Source organism: Chlamydotis macqueenii, chromosome 1 (assembly GCF_036417535.1).
Source record: "Chlamydotis macqueenii isolate bChlMac1 chromosome 1, bChlMac1.mat, whole genome shotgun sequence".
Classification (NCBI taxonomy): Eukaryota; Metazoa; Chordata; class Aves; order Otidiformes; family Otididae; genus Chlamydotis; species Chlamydotis macqueenii.
In genome coordinates this window covers 209187190-209202470 of record NC_141556.1, presented here as the reverse complement: position 1 = coordinate 209202470, position 15281 = coordinate 209187190, and the positions used below count along the sequence as shown (strand labels likewise).

The following is a 15281-nucleotide window of genomic DNA, read 5'->3' as shown; positions in this document are numbered from 1 at the left end:
TGAAACCTTATTTTGTCGCCTTATCCCTTGTTTTCCCATGCTTGTTCCTCTCCAAACCACCTTTATCCCTGCTTTTTCCCATCTTTGGCTCATGCCTTGAATATCCATAGCGGGTCTTGTGCAATCTGACAATCCTCTTCCCTTGCACCCCACAATGTGTCCCGCACCCCAGGCAGTGAGCCTCCCAGTCTGTAAAGTACCAAGGCTCCCCTGGGACAGCCCTGGGAAGGCGTTATTTGGGCTCCCTGACCTGCCCTTGTGCCTCTATGCTCCATCATGTGTGGGAAGATGGACTTGATGGGCTGATAGCTCCTGTGGTGGGCTTGGAAGCAGCTAAGCAGGGTATTTCTCAGGCTCCTCCACCCGCCGTTGTTCCTCTGCCTTCCTTTGTGTGTGCAGAGAAGAGCCTTTTTCCCATAACCTAACAGTGTAGAAGGTTTTAAAGGAAAAAAAAAAAAAGACCTTAGGGCCCAGGATACCAACAGAAGGATGCAAAGCAAGAGGTGATGTGGCCAAAGCCACCAGCCAGGGAAATGTTTCTACAGCAATGAAATCAGCGGCATCTGAGTTAGCTGTGCTGCGTGTTAGTTCACATCAGGGAGCAGCTGAGTGTTCAAAGGAGGTTGAGATTCTGTCTGGAGGAAGCCAGAGGAAGGAAAGCGGTATCAGGTGGATTTGCTTCACTAGAAGTTACTCTCTTCAACGAATACCTGCCATTCTGTTACCACAACAAAGCACTCGTTCGTTTTTCCATGACTGGGAGATGTGATGACTTCCTTTTTACTTTGGAGAACGGCTAGAGGGAAAGACATGTTGAATGAGGAGGTGAAGGAAGAAAGATGATCCCCTTTCTGAATCTGGTAGGAATATCACTACACAACGACACCTGCAGGGTTTTTTTTTTTTCTCCTAAAGATGTTGTAACACTTTGTGTTGCACTGCAAATCAAAAATTTAATCTGAACCCACTTTAAGAATAAATCACTAAACTAAATGTGAGTAGCAAAGAACAAATATATGTTTTAATAGACACAGCACGCACCCCATCCACAGTTTCGCAGCTGTCACTTGTCACGATGCTGGAGGCCTCTGTCACCTGGAGCTTCCTAGCAGCAAGGAGCTGCTTTTCCCTAAGCGTGGGTCCAAAGTCCTTGATTAAAGGAGGAGTTGGTTTGGGCAATGCGTACACCAGACCCACCAGTTCCAGCTCCATCCGGCAGAGGCCAGGCGCACCCACAGCTGTCAGCCGATTCAGCGGATCTGGTCTAAAATGACTCAGTTTTATCCCTGCCTTTCTTTTGGTTTTTTTTGGGGGGACTGCTGTGAGAGTGGAAAAAAAGAGATATTTAACACAACAGAATGTATTGAGCCATTTTTCTTATATCATCTCCCCCTATTCTCTCGGAGGGTGGGGGGAGCGAGAGAGAGACTGTGTAGTCTGGTCCCGATCGGGGCTGAACTACGACATCCGTGTACCAACAGTGCCAAAAGGGCCCCCACTTCTAATTAACGTACCAAACCACATTTCTTGATCTTGAACAGGAGTTCAGTGTGGGTTTGCAGCTTAGGGTGCTGCATTAGGATGGATAAACAGGCTATGTGGATAAGAGATGCTTGAATGAAAATTATTAAAACTGAGTTTTAAGCTTTCACAAGATCTCCAATTCACTTTGATTTTTGTGAACTAAGTGGAAGCCTTATTAAAGGCTTATTAAGTAAAAATTTTACTGGATAGTGCACAGAGCATGCTTTAGTCCCTGATTTTGTCAATGGGAAGGAAAAGGAACATATAAAATACATTAAATTGAAAAGACACATAATTTTTCAAGCCTTTATACAGGTGCCATGTATACTAAATTTTCACTAAAAAGTATTATCCAAGTTTGAGTAGGAGGTGAAACATAAGAATTTATGATTAGCAGGAAGACAGTGCTGATGACCTAGGATTTGGGGAGCGAATGGATTCAGGCTGGGAACACCACGGGGAATCCTGCAAACAAGACCGGAGCAAGCACCTCATGGGCTGCCCACAAGGCACAGCAGTCCCCAGTCCTGGGCACTCCAGAGACTGAAATCCTCCAGCTGTCCCAAACCAGAATTAAAATATAAAGCAAAGGCCGTGAGAAGAACTTGCATAACATGAAAACTCCACCATGCCAGCTCTCCGTGACAGGGCGATGATGCTGTCATCCTGCTTCCGGAGGGATTCCGTCTTCGGAAATCACCTCGCTGCCTTGGCTGCTGAGCGAAGTGCATTGCAAGGGGAAGGTCCTGCAGAAACACCCAGCGAAATGGCAGCGTGTGTATTTTCTGCCACTAATTAAACAGAAAAGCACTCACAGTGGCTTCCTGGGCAAAGAGATGACGGAAACCTCCACTATCGCTGCCTGGATCTTTACTGCAAACAGGGGCGTATGCTCTCACCTCTGAGGTTACCTGTCACCAGGTGAAGTGAAATAATGATCCTTTTACCTCAAGCCAGCTGCTTGTCACCAGTTAAAGTGAAATACTGATGATTTTACCTCAGGGCAGCTAGCCAAGTCATGGTAACAGAATAATAGAATCACAGAATCGTTAGGGTTGGAAGGGACCCTTCAAGCTCATCTAGTCCAATCCCCCTGGCAAGAAACAGGTTCCTCAGAGCCCAGTCCAACCTGGCCTGGAATGTTTCCAAGGATGGGGCATCCACCACCTCTCTGGGCAACCTGTGCCAGTGCCTCACCACCCTCAGTGTAAAAAATTTTTTCTTAATATCTGATCTAAATCTACCTCCCTCTGTTTTGAAACCACAATCCCTCATCTTTTCACAACAGACCCTACTGAAGAGTTTCTCCCCATCTTTCCTGTAGGCCCCCTTGAGGTACTGGGAGCCCGCTATAAGGTCTCCCTGGAACCTCCTCTTGACCAGGCTGAACAGCCCCAACTCTCTCATAGGAGAGGTGCTCCAGCCCTTTGGTCATCTTTGTGGCCTCCTCTGGACCCTCTCCAACTGGTCCACATCCTTCTGATGTTGGAGGCTCCAGAACTGGACACAGTACTGCAGGTGGGGTCTCACCAGAGTGAAGTAAAGGGGCAGAATCCCCTCCCTTGACCTGCTGGCCCTGCTCCTCTTGATGCAACTGCCCATCTGGGCTGCAAGTGCACACTGCCGGCTCATCTTGAGCTTCTCATCCACCAGCACCCCCAAGTCCTTCTCCTCAGGGCTGGTCTCGATCCATTCTCCACCCAGCCTGCGATTGCCTCCTCCGTGCTCCGACCCAGGTGCAGGACCTTGCACTTGGCCTTGTTGAACTTCATGAGGTTGGCACGGGCCCACCTCTCCAGCCTGTCGAGGTCCCTCTGGATGGCCTCCCTCCCCCCCAGCGTGGGCACCACGCAGTTTGGTGGTGTTCCCTTGGTGGACATTCCCTGCGTGGATTTCATGTGAAATACCCGCTTCCCGCTGCGGGCTGAGCCCGCCTCGCCCAGCTTCTGCCTCAAAGTTCCCGCTCAAATCCGCCCCGGAGGCTTCCGCTGCGACCAGGACGGAGCCCCACCGCTCGCCCTGGTGCCCCCCACCCCGGGGCTCTCGCAGCCGCAGGTGACACGAACACGAGTGCGGCGTGGGGCGGGCCGGGCCGCGGGGAGCCGCCCCCTCTCTGCGGGCCGCGGCGCCGCCATTGGCCCGGCTGCGGGGTGGGGGGGGAGGGAGGGGAGCGGGGCCGCCTCGCCCCACGCCGCCTCCGCCCTTCCCGTCACAGCGGCGGGGAGGCGGCGTGGGGCAGCGGCGGGGCCCAGGTACCGGAGACCGGAGGGAGGGGCTGGGGCAGCTGCGGCGGGGGGGTGGCCCAAGCGGCGTGAGGATGGGTCTGTTGGCTGCGGAGGAGCCCTGACACCACGGTTTGGGCACCCGGGCTGCCCCCCGCTCGAGTGTCCTCGCTGCGGTCACCCGGGGGCGGGGGAGATCGCCCTGCCCGGCTCCTGTGGCTAAAGCCGGAGGGAAGCGCCGCTTGTCACCGAATTTCCTCGGAAGCCACCTCGAGCGCCGGGCTGAAGGCGGGCCGCGCCGTGGGACATCCGTGTTCTGCTGGAGGGAGCTCCTGTCTGGTGGTGAGAGCACAGCAGCTGTAAATCCTGACCCGTGCCTGGCTTCTGTGGAGGCCTCTTTTAGTAAAAGGACTCTGTGTTAATGACCTTTATGTAAATAGTCAGCACTTTTGAAACACTGAAATAATTGCGCCTTCCACGCTAGCTCTGGAGCGGCTCGCAGAATTGGAGCTGGCCTGAAAGTCTTGATGCGCTCAGGTGCGTCTCTCCTACGTGAGCAGAAGCATCCGTGTGTAAGGTTGGCGTTGCGGGATAAAGGTCACTTAAATCTGGGGATGGATTGTCAAGTGACAAGACAGGTATTGCTAAACTTTCTTAAAAGTCTAAGGGGAGGGGACTTAAAACATGCTTGACAGGTGCTCTGAAAAGAAACTTGATTTTCTTTCATAAAAGACACAAAGTGCTGCAACAAAATACTTGCATGTTTACATGTGTCAGAGAGATGGAGATCTCTGTGATGGAGTGTTCAAAAGACTGATGAATCAAGCTGCTTTACTAAACTGATATATATCAACAATACAGATTTCCAGTCATTAGTTCTTAATTACCATCAGTCATTATCACTACATTTAACAATCACATCTGTAAGTGGTAGTAAACTTAGGAGTACACGGTGCCGTGGAGCTGATGCCCATAGCACTCATGACTGCCATTCTTGATGGTCTCTGCTGCTGAGGTCAAGGCAAAGTGCTAGAGGGCTCTTTGGCAAGAGAAGCTGGAGTCAAAGTGAAGGTTTTGTGATTTTCATGAATTACCGTCTTTCTTTGAGTACTGTTAGTGTCTTATGCACCTTGCTGCCTTCCTGGAAGAAAAGGGAGTGTTCTCGCTTTGACATAGTTCACATTATTTTGGGGAGTAAGTCTCTACTCTAGTTTTGCTAGGCATCTTTCTTGTGCCGAATGGAACCAGAATAATCCTTCAAAATAAATATCTCCTCTATGTTCTGCAGGTTTATTTTGGTTTTGTCTGACATCTTTCCTGCCCACGCTATATCATTTGCTCTTATCTTGCAGATTTTGCTATTTGCACGTGTTTTCCTGGGCATTGTTTGGGCAAGTACACAGCAACTCTCTGACCATTTGCACTTACGTGTTATTTCTTTATTTATGCATAGCTATGTTATATAATACTACTAGTAGTAAAGTTACAATGTTAGAAAATTCTTATGCACTGTTACCAATTACCATATTTTAGTGTGCTTGTGTCTGGGTTTAAGGCAAGGAAATAATAAGAATCTTGCTTAGTTTGATTCTACCTTATGGGCGCAGCACGCCTCTGCTTTGGCTGCAAGGCACACTCTTGAATGGTCTGAAGCTGTCATTGCACCTGTCTCTTGTTAAAGAAATTTCCTTTCAGCATCTTTTGCAACCCAGATATTGGCTTCACTATCAAGCTTTTAAAATTCAGTGAAATAGATTTTCATGTTCTTGTTTACCAGTGCCAGAGTAAACAACACTCCATTGTCCCCTTAAATGAATGACAGAAAGGTGAATTTCTCTTTTCTCTGAAGCACTGGGTAAAGACCAGAGACAGATACATTCTCTGGAGTAAACTCCTGTTATTTTGCAGGAGACACTTGCCAGATTCCCAGGTGGAAGTCCTGCTCCAATTTAGTACTTGGAGAAAGCCCTTGATGCTTGTAGAGAAGGTGAGATTTTAACTGTTGCAGCTAGGAAAAAAAGCTTAACCAGGAAGCTGAACAGTGGGATGAAGTTGAAGGAATTGCTTGTTTTCTACTCTGCATCATGTTTCCTGTGCTCCTGACAGAAAGGAATCAGCTTTCCCAGTGGTGAACAGAACAGACTTCAAACAGAAACCGATTAAGAAAACATTATTTGCAGGGAGACCTAAAAGTAATTCACAGTCTCTCAGTAGGAAAAAACCCATATAATTTTATTTTTCTTTAAATAAAAGTGATGGTTCTGTCCTATGGAAGTCAGTCTTCATTCAATAACGACTTGCTTTGCACCATAGTAAACAAATTGTTTCTCTGCACAGCAAGTGCTCTTCTTCCAGGATGGCTGACTAACAGGTAACTGCTAAAAGTAGTAGGCAACCTTCTGGTGCTCAAAGTCCATCACCTGTTACATTTAAAGTCAGCTTATTTAGGTTGCTTATAAGTCAATTTAAGGAGGCTCCTTAGTTTGGTCTTCCAGTACCTGAATGCTTCATGGTATGTCAAGCTAGCGATCTTGCATTTGCTGTATGAGCAGTCTCGAGTTCTTTAGCTTATCTGGGCATAAAGTGAGTGACAGCTGATTTTAGCAGACTTATTCATGCTTCATTCTTGTGCTAGGGAGTCATTGCAATTCACCTGGGTACAGCAACTGGCTGTGCTAGATTCTTACTTCATGGTATAAGGTCTCCTTATTGACTCTGTTGATTGCATTGAGAGTGGCATCCCTCCCCTAAGCGTGTTGACCGCACCACACAGCGTGGTGTCGTCAGCAAACTTGCTGAGGGTGCACTCTATCCCACTGTCCATGTCGCTGACAAAGATGTTGAACAGGGCCGGGCCCAATACCGACCCCTGAGGAACGCCACTCGTCACCAGTCTCCACTTGGACATCGAGCCGTTAACCACAACTCTTTGAGCCAATTCCTTAGCACTGAGTGGACCTTCCATCAAATCCATGTCTCTCCAGTTTAGAGAGAGGGATATCACGTGGGACAGTGTCATTTTCTTCTCTACTAAATTTAAGCTATTTTCTTCTCTACAGAATTTAAATGATTTATGCTAAGTCCAGAAATCTGTCAAACAACCAGAAGTAGTGAGTCCTTGACCTTCTGGTCTGGTCCTGCCCACACAAAACTGTTACGGCCCTTTTTTTTTTTTTTTTTTTTTTTTTGACAGCAGGTTGCCTATATCCTACCTTGGTACTGGGTGACTATGTAGCTCTTAGACTTGTGGGTTGGATTGTTTTGTTTGTTTGTTTTTGCAAGCCGGGGATAATTTATGTTAGTGGAAATGTCACTGAACTTGCCTTGTTTCAGAGTGATTAGAGTACTTGTCTGGAGATCAAGAGACCTGGTTTAAAAATTAATACCCGTGGGTTACTCTCCGCTTCCCTCTGCTCTACTAGAACTGGACGGCTGCGTAGCCAGGAACGCAGGGCTGGCTGGAAGAGGAGGGAAGTCGGGAGAGGGAGTTTGATTTGTAATGCAGTAACCTGACGGAGAGAAATAGACCTGTGTTCTTGTTTCTGCTTGCAAGGCTGTGACATTGCCTTAAGCTAACCTTCATTTGGTGAGATGGGTGGTTAATCCATGGTAGTGCAGCCCTGGGAACTGTTAGAAGTGAACCAAGTGAAACCTTCAGAGACTTTTGTATGTTTTTGGTAAACAAGGGGATGTGAGTTTGAATCTTCTTGGGTTAAGTGGTTTTGGGGGCTCTGGTTTTGGCTGTTTCCAGGGTATGTGCTGTAGCCATTGGGCAAGAGGGAGCTAACACCTTGCATAGCTATGCTCTTACAGCAGGAGCCACTCCTGCAAAACTAAATACCTGCTCAGGGCCAGGCATTATCCTCCAAACCCCAGCCTCACAGACTCTAAACTCCGGATTTTGCTCCCTGTGTCTGAGAAACAATTTTCATCACAACCACCTTCTCCATCTTTCCTATCCCTGGTGCTGTTCAGCAGCATTTATAAGGCAAATCCCATTCATGCTGTATGATTTTATTATATTTTTTTTTTCTGACGCCGAACTTCATCCAGTGCAACTGTAAGGTGCTACAGAAACTTTTCTCTACTGCTGTCTTCTTATGTGTAGCAACTGGGTTTAGCTGCTCTTATGCCCTTTTAGGCTCCTTGCATCGTAGCACACCTTGCCTTTCGACGCTCGAGTGTTCTGTTTGGATGTGGCCGTAAGTATTCAGTGAAACTTGTACCAGACAGGGAAAAGACTGGGTTTTGCATGATGTAGCCCAGCCCAGCAGTGCAAACAATCTTATGAGTGAAGTTTTCATGGCTGATAGACTTCCTGTTATTCTTGCAATTTAATATCACTATTAAGGAGGATTGACGTTGCTGCTTGCTGGTTTCGACTCGGCCAGAATAAACCTGCTAGCAGATACGGGGCTATCCATTAAAACATCATTATGCACAGGGATATGAGTGCTTTTCTTAATAGGGAGCTATAGTAAATTTTTTTTTTAAATGCATCTATTAAAAAAAACAACAATAACCTTTGCAATTAAGTTTTTATTTCAGAGTTAAGTTAATTTTGGTGACTAGAATGACATCTGAATCTGACTGTTCTGTCTGCAGACTGTAGGCTAGCTTTTTTTAACCATTTTGATTTTTAACTTATTTGGAAATTTCTCCAAAGTGCTTTTTCTCCCACCTCCCTCTTTAGCTTCCTTCTTGTTTCTGTGACTGTGGGATTCCTAAAGAACATTCCTTTTTCCTCTGGCACCCGATTTCTGCTAGTAATTGGATTCTGTGTAAGGCCCTGTTTTCAGGTAGGTGTGTGCCTCCGTTACTGCAGCAAGGACCAGATTAATTGACGCAAGCCTTCATCAATTATTAGCTGGGTAATTTTAATCTTAAACTTGCATGAGTGAGTGTTTAAAGTCAGCGGTTAGTCAGTCCTCGTGAGAAAGGACAGCTGAAGGGCTCATTTTGTTTGCTGGTTCTTTGTGCACGCGAGGAATTGGTTACAATAACAAGGTGGGCTGAAAAGCAGTGGGGGCTGCAGTGACAAGTTAGCTAGTGATTTAGGTGAGTGAGGGATGATTTTGTTTCCCACAGCTACCTGTTTATACAGTTAATGGTGTCTGAGGATGACGGAGTGCCTTTTGCAATGTTCAGTGTGATCTCTGTTGGGCTACGGGCAAAGCTGCTCTGGTGAAGCTGAGATCAGTGGCCTCCCTCAGGGGAGGCAAAGATGATGTCAAACGTTGCCCTCCTGACTTGGCACTTTTGTGCGCAACCTGTACCACAAATCTGTACTGTGCACCCTCCTGCAGAGGAACTGCTAGCAGCAGTGGCCTGAGCAGTTGGCTGTGACGATGCTTTAGGGCAGATCAAAGTGATGCATATACAGGCGACCTATTATAGAACCGTAGAATGGTTAGAAGGATAGAATCATAGAACCATTAGAGTTGGAAGGGACCTTTAAAGGCCATCCAGTCCAACCCCCCTGCAAGAAGCAGGGACATCTCCAACCAGATCAGGTTGCTCAGAGCCTCATCCAACCTGGCCTTGAATTAATTAATCTACAGGTTCCTAGTTTTACAAACACAGTGGAGGAAAATCAGTCTGCCAGTGCTGATGGCTGTCTTTGCTCAACTAACTCATCACCTCCAGGCAAATGAGGAGTGAAAGTGGAGACTCTTAAAGTCATGGGGATGCAACAGATACTGACTAATAGATTTCTATAACAATGGTTTGAAAATCACCAGAGAAGTCATGCGGACAGACTTTGAAATGAAACTTTTTCAAAGTTTCTTCAGAAACTGTATACTTAAGAGTTTTCCAATTGGTGTCCAAGGCTGAAACTGCTCTATAAAATTTCTTAACTGGCAGCTCAACAGAGTGAGCATTAGTCTAAGTATTTGAATGCAAATCCATGTTTGCTGTTTGTAACATGCATTTCTTTGCATCAGTGCTGCTAGGCCCTTAGTAAAGCCCTCTTGTTAGAAAGCCTGCATTAGCAAAGAGTCAGTACTACACTGTGTAGACTGCAGCTTGGTGTTCTTTGCTCTCACGTAGAAAAGATTATCTAACCAAGATGCAGGAAGTGTGTCACTTCCCAGTAGCCACTGATAGGAAATACTTGTTAATTAGTCACGCGGTTTTGCACACTTCAGTTCTTGAGTGGTACATTTTCCAGAATACAGTCCTAGCTAAAATGTACCCAAGTACTTGCCAGTATCAAAATTTGTCAACACTTCTACATTGGGAACACTGTAACTTTAATTTGCTTAACAATACAATTTGCTAAAACCAAGAACACTTAACAGGATTGTTTTTTTTTTTTTTTTTTTTAATCAGTTACACAGCACTACGCTTTGACCATCCATATCAAGGGATTTAAAGTAGAAAACATCTTAAAAGTACGATGGAGACTTTGTGACCACCTGCCTAGGAAGAAAACAAAGTAAAGTACATCACTAGTTATATGATTTACTGTTCACGGAATCTGGGATTTTTCAAAGCAGAGAGCAGGGGAATATAGGTTAGTTGCCTTCTTAAAATTCCAGTAGCACAGGAGAAATTGCAAACCAGGCAGAGACGCCTTGTCATTCCAATATTTTTGGGTAAGCTCCTGTCAGATTTCCTGTATGTACAGGCATCTAAGTGAAGGAAAGCCTAAGCTGTATGAGGGAAAAGTACACTCACAGCACACTCTGCCTGGGGGAATTCTGACACTTGAGCCTTTCTTTATAATTTTTTTTTTTTAAGGACTTCCTAGTATGTAACAGATGTTTTTTGTTTGACTTGCATCAAGAAACAATATGCATTGGCCTAGTGCAGAGAATGCCCAACCTCAAACTAGAATACATAGACTGAGAGAGTTGGGGCTGCTCAGCCTGGAGAAGAGGAGGCTCAGGTGAGACCCTATAGTGGTCTTCCAGTACCTCAAGGGGGCCTACAGGAAAGATGGGGGAAAAACTCTTCAGCAGGGCCTATTGTGACAGGACGAGGGGTAATGGGTTTAAAATAGAGGGAGGTAGATTTAGATTAGATATTAGGAAAAAATTTTCTACGCTAAGGGTGGTGGATCAGTGGCACAGGTTGCCCAGAGAGGCGGTGGAAACCCCATCCCTGGAAACATTCAAGGCCAGGTTGGATGGGGCTCTGAGTAACCTGATCTGGTTGGAGATGTCCCTGCTCCTTGCAGGGGGCTTGGACTGGATGGCCTTTAAAGGTCCCTTCCAATGCAAACCATTCTATGATTCTCCAGGTTTTTTGGAAGAATGGGGCAAGGGAAGGAAAGGAAAGGGATTTGGCAGCTCCTGGTTATCTGCAAATACTCTTTGTGAGACATCGGGGGTGAGAAGAAGAGTAGCTGTATTTTCCACTCCGTAGTAAAAGCTTGTGAGAAGGGAATGGAGGTGCTCTTTGCCCCTTCTTGCTTTTATCTTCCATACTGAATCTGTACATTTAAGATAGCAAGTCTCCATCTCACCCATCTCATCTCCTCTCACCCTCTCCATCCAAGGAGAGGGTGAGCACTTCTTTCCTGTAAAATGAAAGGAAGCCATTGGCATCTTAACAAAACTTTTTTAGGGAATTAATCAATTACTTGCATTATGAGTTTCGGGTTTTGGCAGGGAGAGCAGTTTTCTGACTGTTTCTTGTGGAACTTCCTGGCTAGAATTTGAATCTGTCTTGTAATTATGTTGGGAGAACATTCAGAAAGAGCTGGTCAGTAAATGCAGAAGTGTGTCAGATAACTGATTACTTGGTGGGAAGTTTTCTTCCAATCTCTCTTAAATGTTTTGGTGTTTTACTTAAATCTGTTTTCAAGCAGCTCTCTTAAGCTGGGCTCTGTGTGGGTCTAATGCTGATGCTGATGTGAAGAATGAGAAAGTAACAATGGGAGCTTGAGTTTTGTGAGCCCCCCCACACTTCTGCTTTTGGAGGGAGTCTAGTCCCTCTGTAAAGGGAGACGAGAATGATTGTGATGCAATAGACAGTGCTCTGCATTCAGAGAGCTAGAGGATTGAGCCACCTTCATTATTATATTTCAAGTCCCTTACACTGAGAAAATATTCTTTATCTTGCAACTCTTGGTGAAAAGAATTAGCAACTGGAAGAATGAAGTTCATGCAAACAAACTATTATCAATTCAAACAATGTGCGTACTGGGATTAAACCACAACGAGGTGCCAATGGGATAATGTGCAAGGAAATACAGCTAGATGTGATGAACCTTGACATTTACCATGAAATATGCTGACATGATTGATCTTATCTTGCTGGAATCTCTAACTTTGAAGCTGCTTCAAAATTCAGGGTTTTTGAGTAATTTTATGCTGATGGCAACATAACACAAATAGCCTGGCATATGTAGTTAATTGGCCAAGCAGCGGTCACAGGGAAAAGAAGCACACCTCAATTTTCCTCTGAGGCTTCTCTTTAATTTACAGACCTCTTATTCCAGAGACCACATCCTCTTGAAACCACTGGCCTAATGGTTGTATACCATAATAGGTATGCAGACTGGCGTTCTTGGGCACTGCTGCCAATATCCGAGCCCCGTGAAAGAAATGGCAAGCTGCCATATGTGATTAGAATGATTAAGCCACAACCAAAGCAAATTATTCCATTCTTTTCCAATTTTCAGTTGTTAACTTTTACCCTCTTTCTGTTATTAACATCGTGCTCTGTTGTTCAGAGTAAATTTTGTGTAAAGCAGAACAATTGCCTGTATAGTCTTCAAAGTGATGAAGGTCTTGTCTTCTTGCCAAACAAAAGTAAAATTAAATCATGGGCAGAGCCGTGTGGGCCAGCAAAGCAGATATTTCTGGAGAAAAGTGGAATTTTTCTCAAGTGCTTGCATTACTATAGCTGCGTTTCTTCCTCTTCCAGCTGGCTGAAGATGATTATATACGCCTGTCAGTAAAAATATTTTAAGATTGCAGGTTAAAACCAAGAGGGATCATCTTGGTACTGTTGAGGAAGGGTAAGGTGTGAGGAAGGCTTGTTGCATTGTATTTTTAATTTTTTTCCCCATTCTGGCTGTTTTGAGCAGTTGTCTGGTCCCGTAATTGCAGATAAGTAGATTCTTTCCCTTAACTGTGTTGTAATGAATATTGCACAGGAGAACACATAGGCTTATTACTAAAATGAAATCAAGTATTGCTGTATTTGTAAGAGCAACTTCCATGTTGCCTTATTATAGATATCCCCCACTTCTGCCACGGTCTCTGTTCCACCCACACTCTCTGCAACTAGCTAGATAAGAATTTCTGTACCTCCCACTGACTAAGCATACATGTTGGCAAATACTCTTCTCTAAATTAATCTCTGGGACTGCTGGAAATACAATGTGCTGTGTACATTTAGCTGTTAACACTTTGAAAATGCTCTGATAACACCTCTTGAGAGAGCAACTGGATTTGCTACAGATACGCGTATCTTAGTGAATGATCTTTTATCTTCTGCTCCTTCAAGAATTAAAATGACAACAGGCCTTCTTGTGTTTAAGTTCAGGTCCTTACCATTGCAGACAATCATGGTTAAAACTCTCTTGAATGATGACTTAAGTCCCTATTGAAAGTTCACAGCTTTGCTTTCTCCACTACTCAAACTGAAATCCATAATCCTGTGATCATCTGCACAAATACGTCCATGATGAGAGGAGCGTGGCCAGCAGGTCGAGGGAGGTGATTCTCCCCCTCTACTCTGCCCTGGTGAAACCCCACCTGGAGTACTGTGTCCATTTCTGGAGCCCCCAACACAAGAAGGACATGGACCAGTTGGAGAAGGTCCAGAGGAGGGCCATGAAGATTATCAGAGGGCTGGAGCATCTCTCCTATGAGGACAGGCTGAGAGAGTTGGGGCTGTTCAGCCTGGAGAAGAGGAGGCTCTGGGGAGACCTGAGAGCGGCCTTCCAGTGCCTAAAGGGGGCCTACGGGAAAGACGAGGAGAGGCTGTTCAGTAGGACCTGTTGTGATAGGACGAGGGGTAATGGTTTTAAAATAGAGGGGGGTAGATTTAGATTGGATATTAGGAAAAAATTTTTTTACGATGCGAGTTGTAGAACACTGGCACAGGTTGCCCAGAGAGATGGTGGAAGCCCCATCCCTGGAAACGTTCAAGGCCAGGCTGGATGAGGCTCTGAGCAACCTGATCTGGTTGGAGATGTCCCTGCTCCTTGCAGGGGGGTTGGACTAGATGACCTTTGAAGGTCCCTTCCAACCCTAACAATTCTGTGATTCTATGATTCTTTTAGTGCTTGTGTCAACACCAGCATTTGGCTTAATCAGCTGTCCTCCCTTCATGGGATTTGCCACACGTATTTACAGAAAAAATTTGTGTGATGGTTGGATTGTTTTTGTTGCAAAGCTTGTAGGCCTCATGGTCGGAGATACCCTTACTGCCTCACGTGACCTCCCAGGGCGGTAGGAGCCAATTCTGCAAAGCTCTTGTTGCTCGTAATGTTGCTCTTGGCTTCCTTGCCTCAAAACAAAGGATTATTATTTCCTGAGCATGGGTCTAGGACAAACTTAGTTACATATTTTTCTGAGAATAATGAGTTTCTCTGCAGATGCTAATTGTTAAGTTACACAATTCCATTTATCTGTCTTCCTCAGCTTCCTATTGTTTTGTGTCTGGACTTCAACTCATCCTCCTTGCTAGCGCTGATACGTTGTGGCAGTGAAGATAAAAAGTTAGGAAAATGTGTAGCTTTCAAACGCGTAAAACCAAATGCTCTCATTTTTAAGAGCCCATAGGTTCTTGTAACTGAATGCTTTATGAGATGACGATGTAGACAGATGAGAGTTACCGGTCAGCCAGGCCTACAAGGTGATTGTTCAACTGAAGGAGCTGGCACAAACAGGGGTGTGAAAGTAGCCAGAAGTGTAAGATTGACTGTCACCACCTTCCTCTTGTTAGAAGACATTGGCTGCAAGACAGATTCTCTGGAGCAAAGCTCTAGCAGCTTAGTCCTACTGTACAAGAGGCACTTCAAAAGTAATTTTGCAATTTAGGATGTTATGAGGTTTCTACATACAAAAATATTTTTGTCCATTTGGATAGAACAGCTGACTCTGGGGTGTTGCTGTTTGTGTTCTGATCCTGTTGATGAACTTAATGTCAGCCACAGCAAACTACTCCAACCTCTTCCTTGCCTCTCCCTTGTTACATCCCATGTGTACACACTGAGTAAAAACTTTAAAATCTCAACTATGGTTGTGGTACCTTGCAATGTGATATCTCATAACGTTTGGAATGCAGTATTCAAATTAACGTTCCCCTTTTGTGCTTGGGAGAAAGCAGCGGGGTGGGGGGCAAACGGAGCTCTCTGTAGGGTGAACAAGTTTGTGGACAAGGTTGTCTTTCTGTTTTGACTTGTGTTCTAGAAAAAATGTAAAGCCTTACTTAAAGGAATTGAGTTGTATAACTGCCTGAGAGGTTTTGAGAAATTTTATAAGAAAATTTTCAACCAGTGCCTGACCTAAAGCATTTGGAAGTTGTGAGTGGCTTAAGAGTGTGCAGGAGAAACTAAATTTTGGGTCGTCT

The 15281-nt window shown here is 45.3% G+C and overlaps 1 protein-coding gene across 2 annotated transcripts in view; it reads left to right on the top strand.

Moving 5' to 3' along the window:
* The first annotated feature begins 3872 nt into the window (after positions 1 to 3872).
* Positions 3873 to 15281, top strand: part of SYTL2 (synaptotagmin like 2) — a 63083-nt gene continuing 51674 nt past the window's right edge. For both annotated transcript variants that reach the window (XM_086739692.1, XM_086739690.1), the window contains exon 1: positions 3873 to 4088. The gene's annotated coding sequence lies outside the window, so the exon portion shown is untranslated. The remainder of the gene's footprint in view (positions 4089 to 15281) is intronic.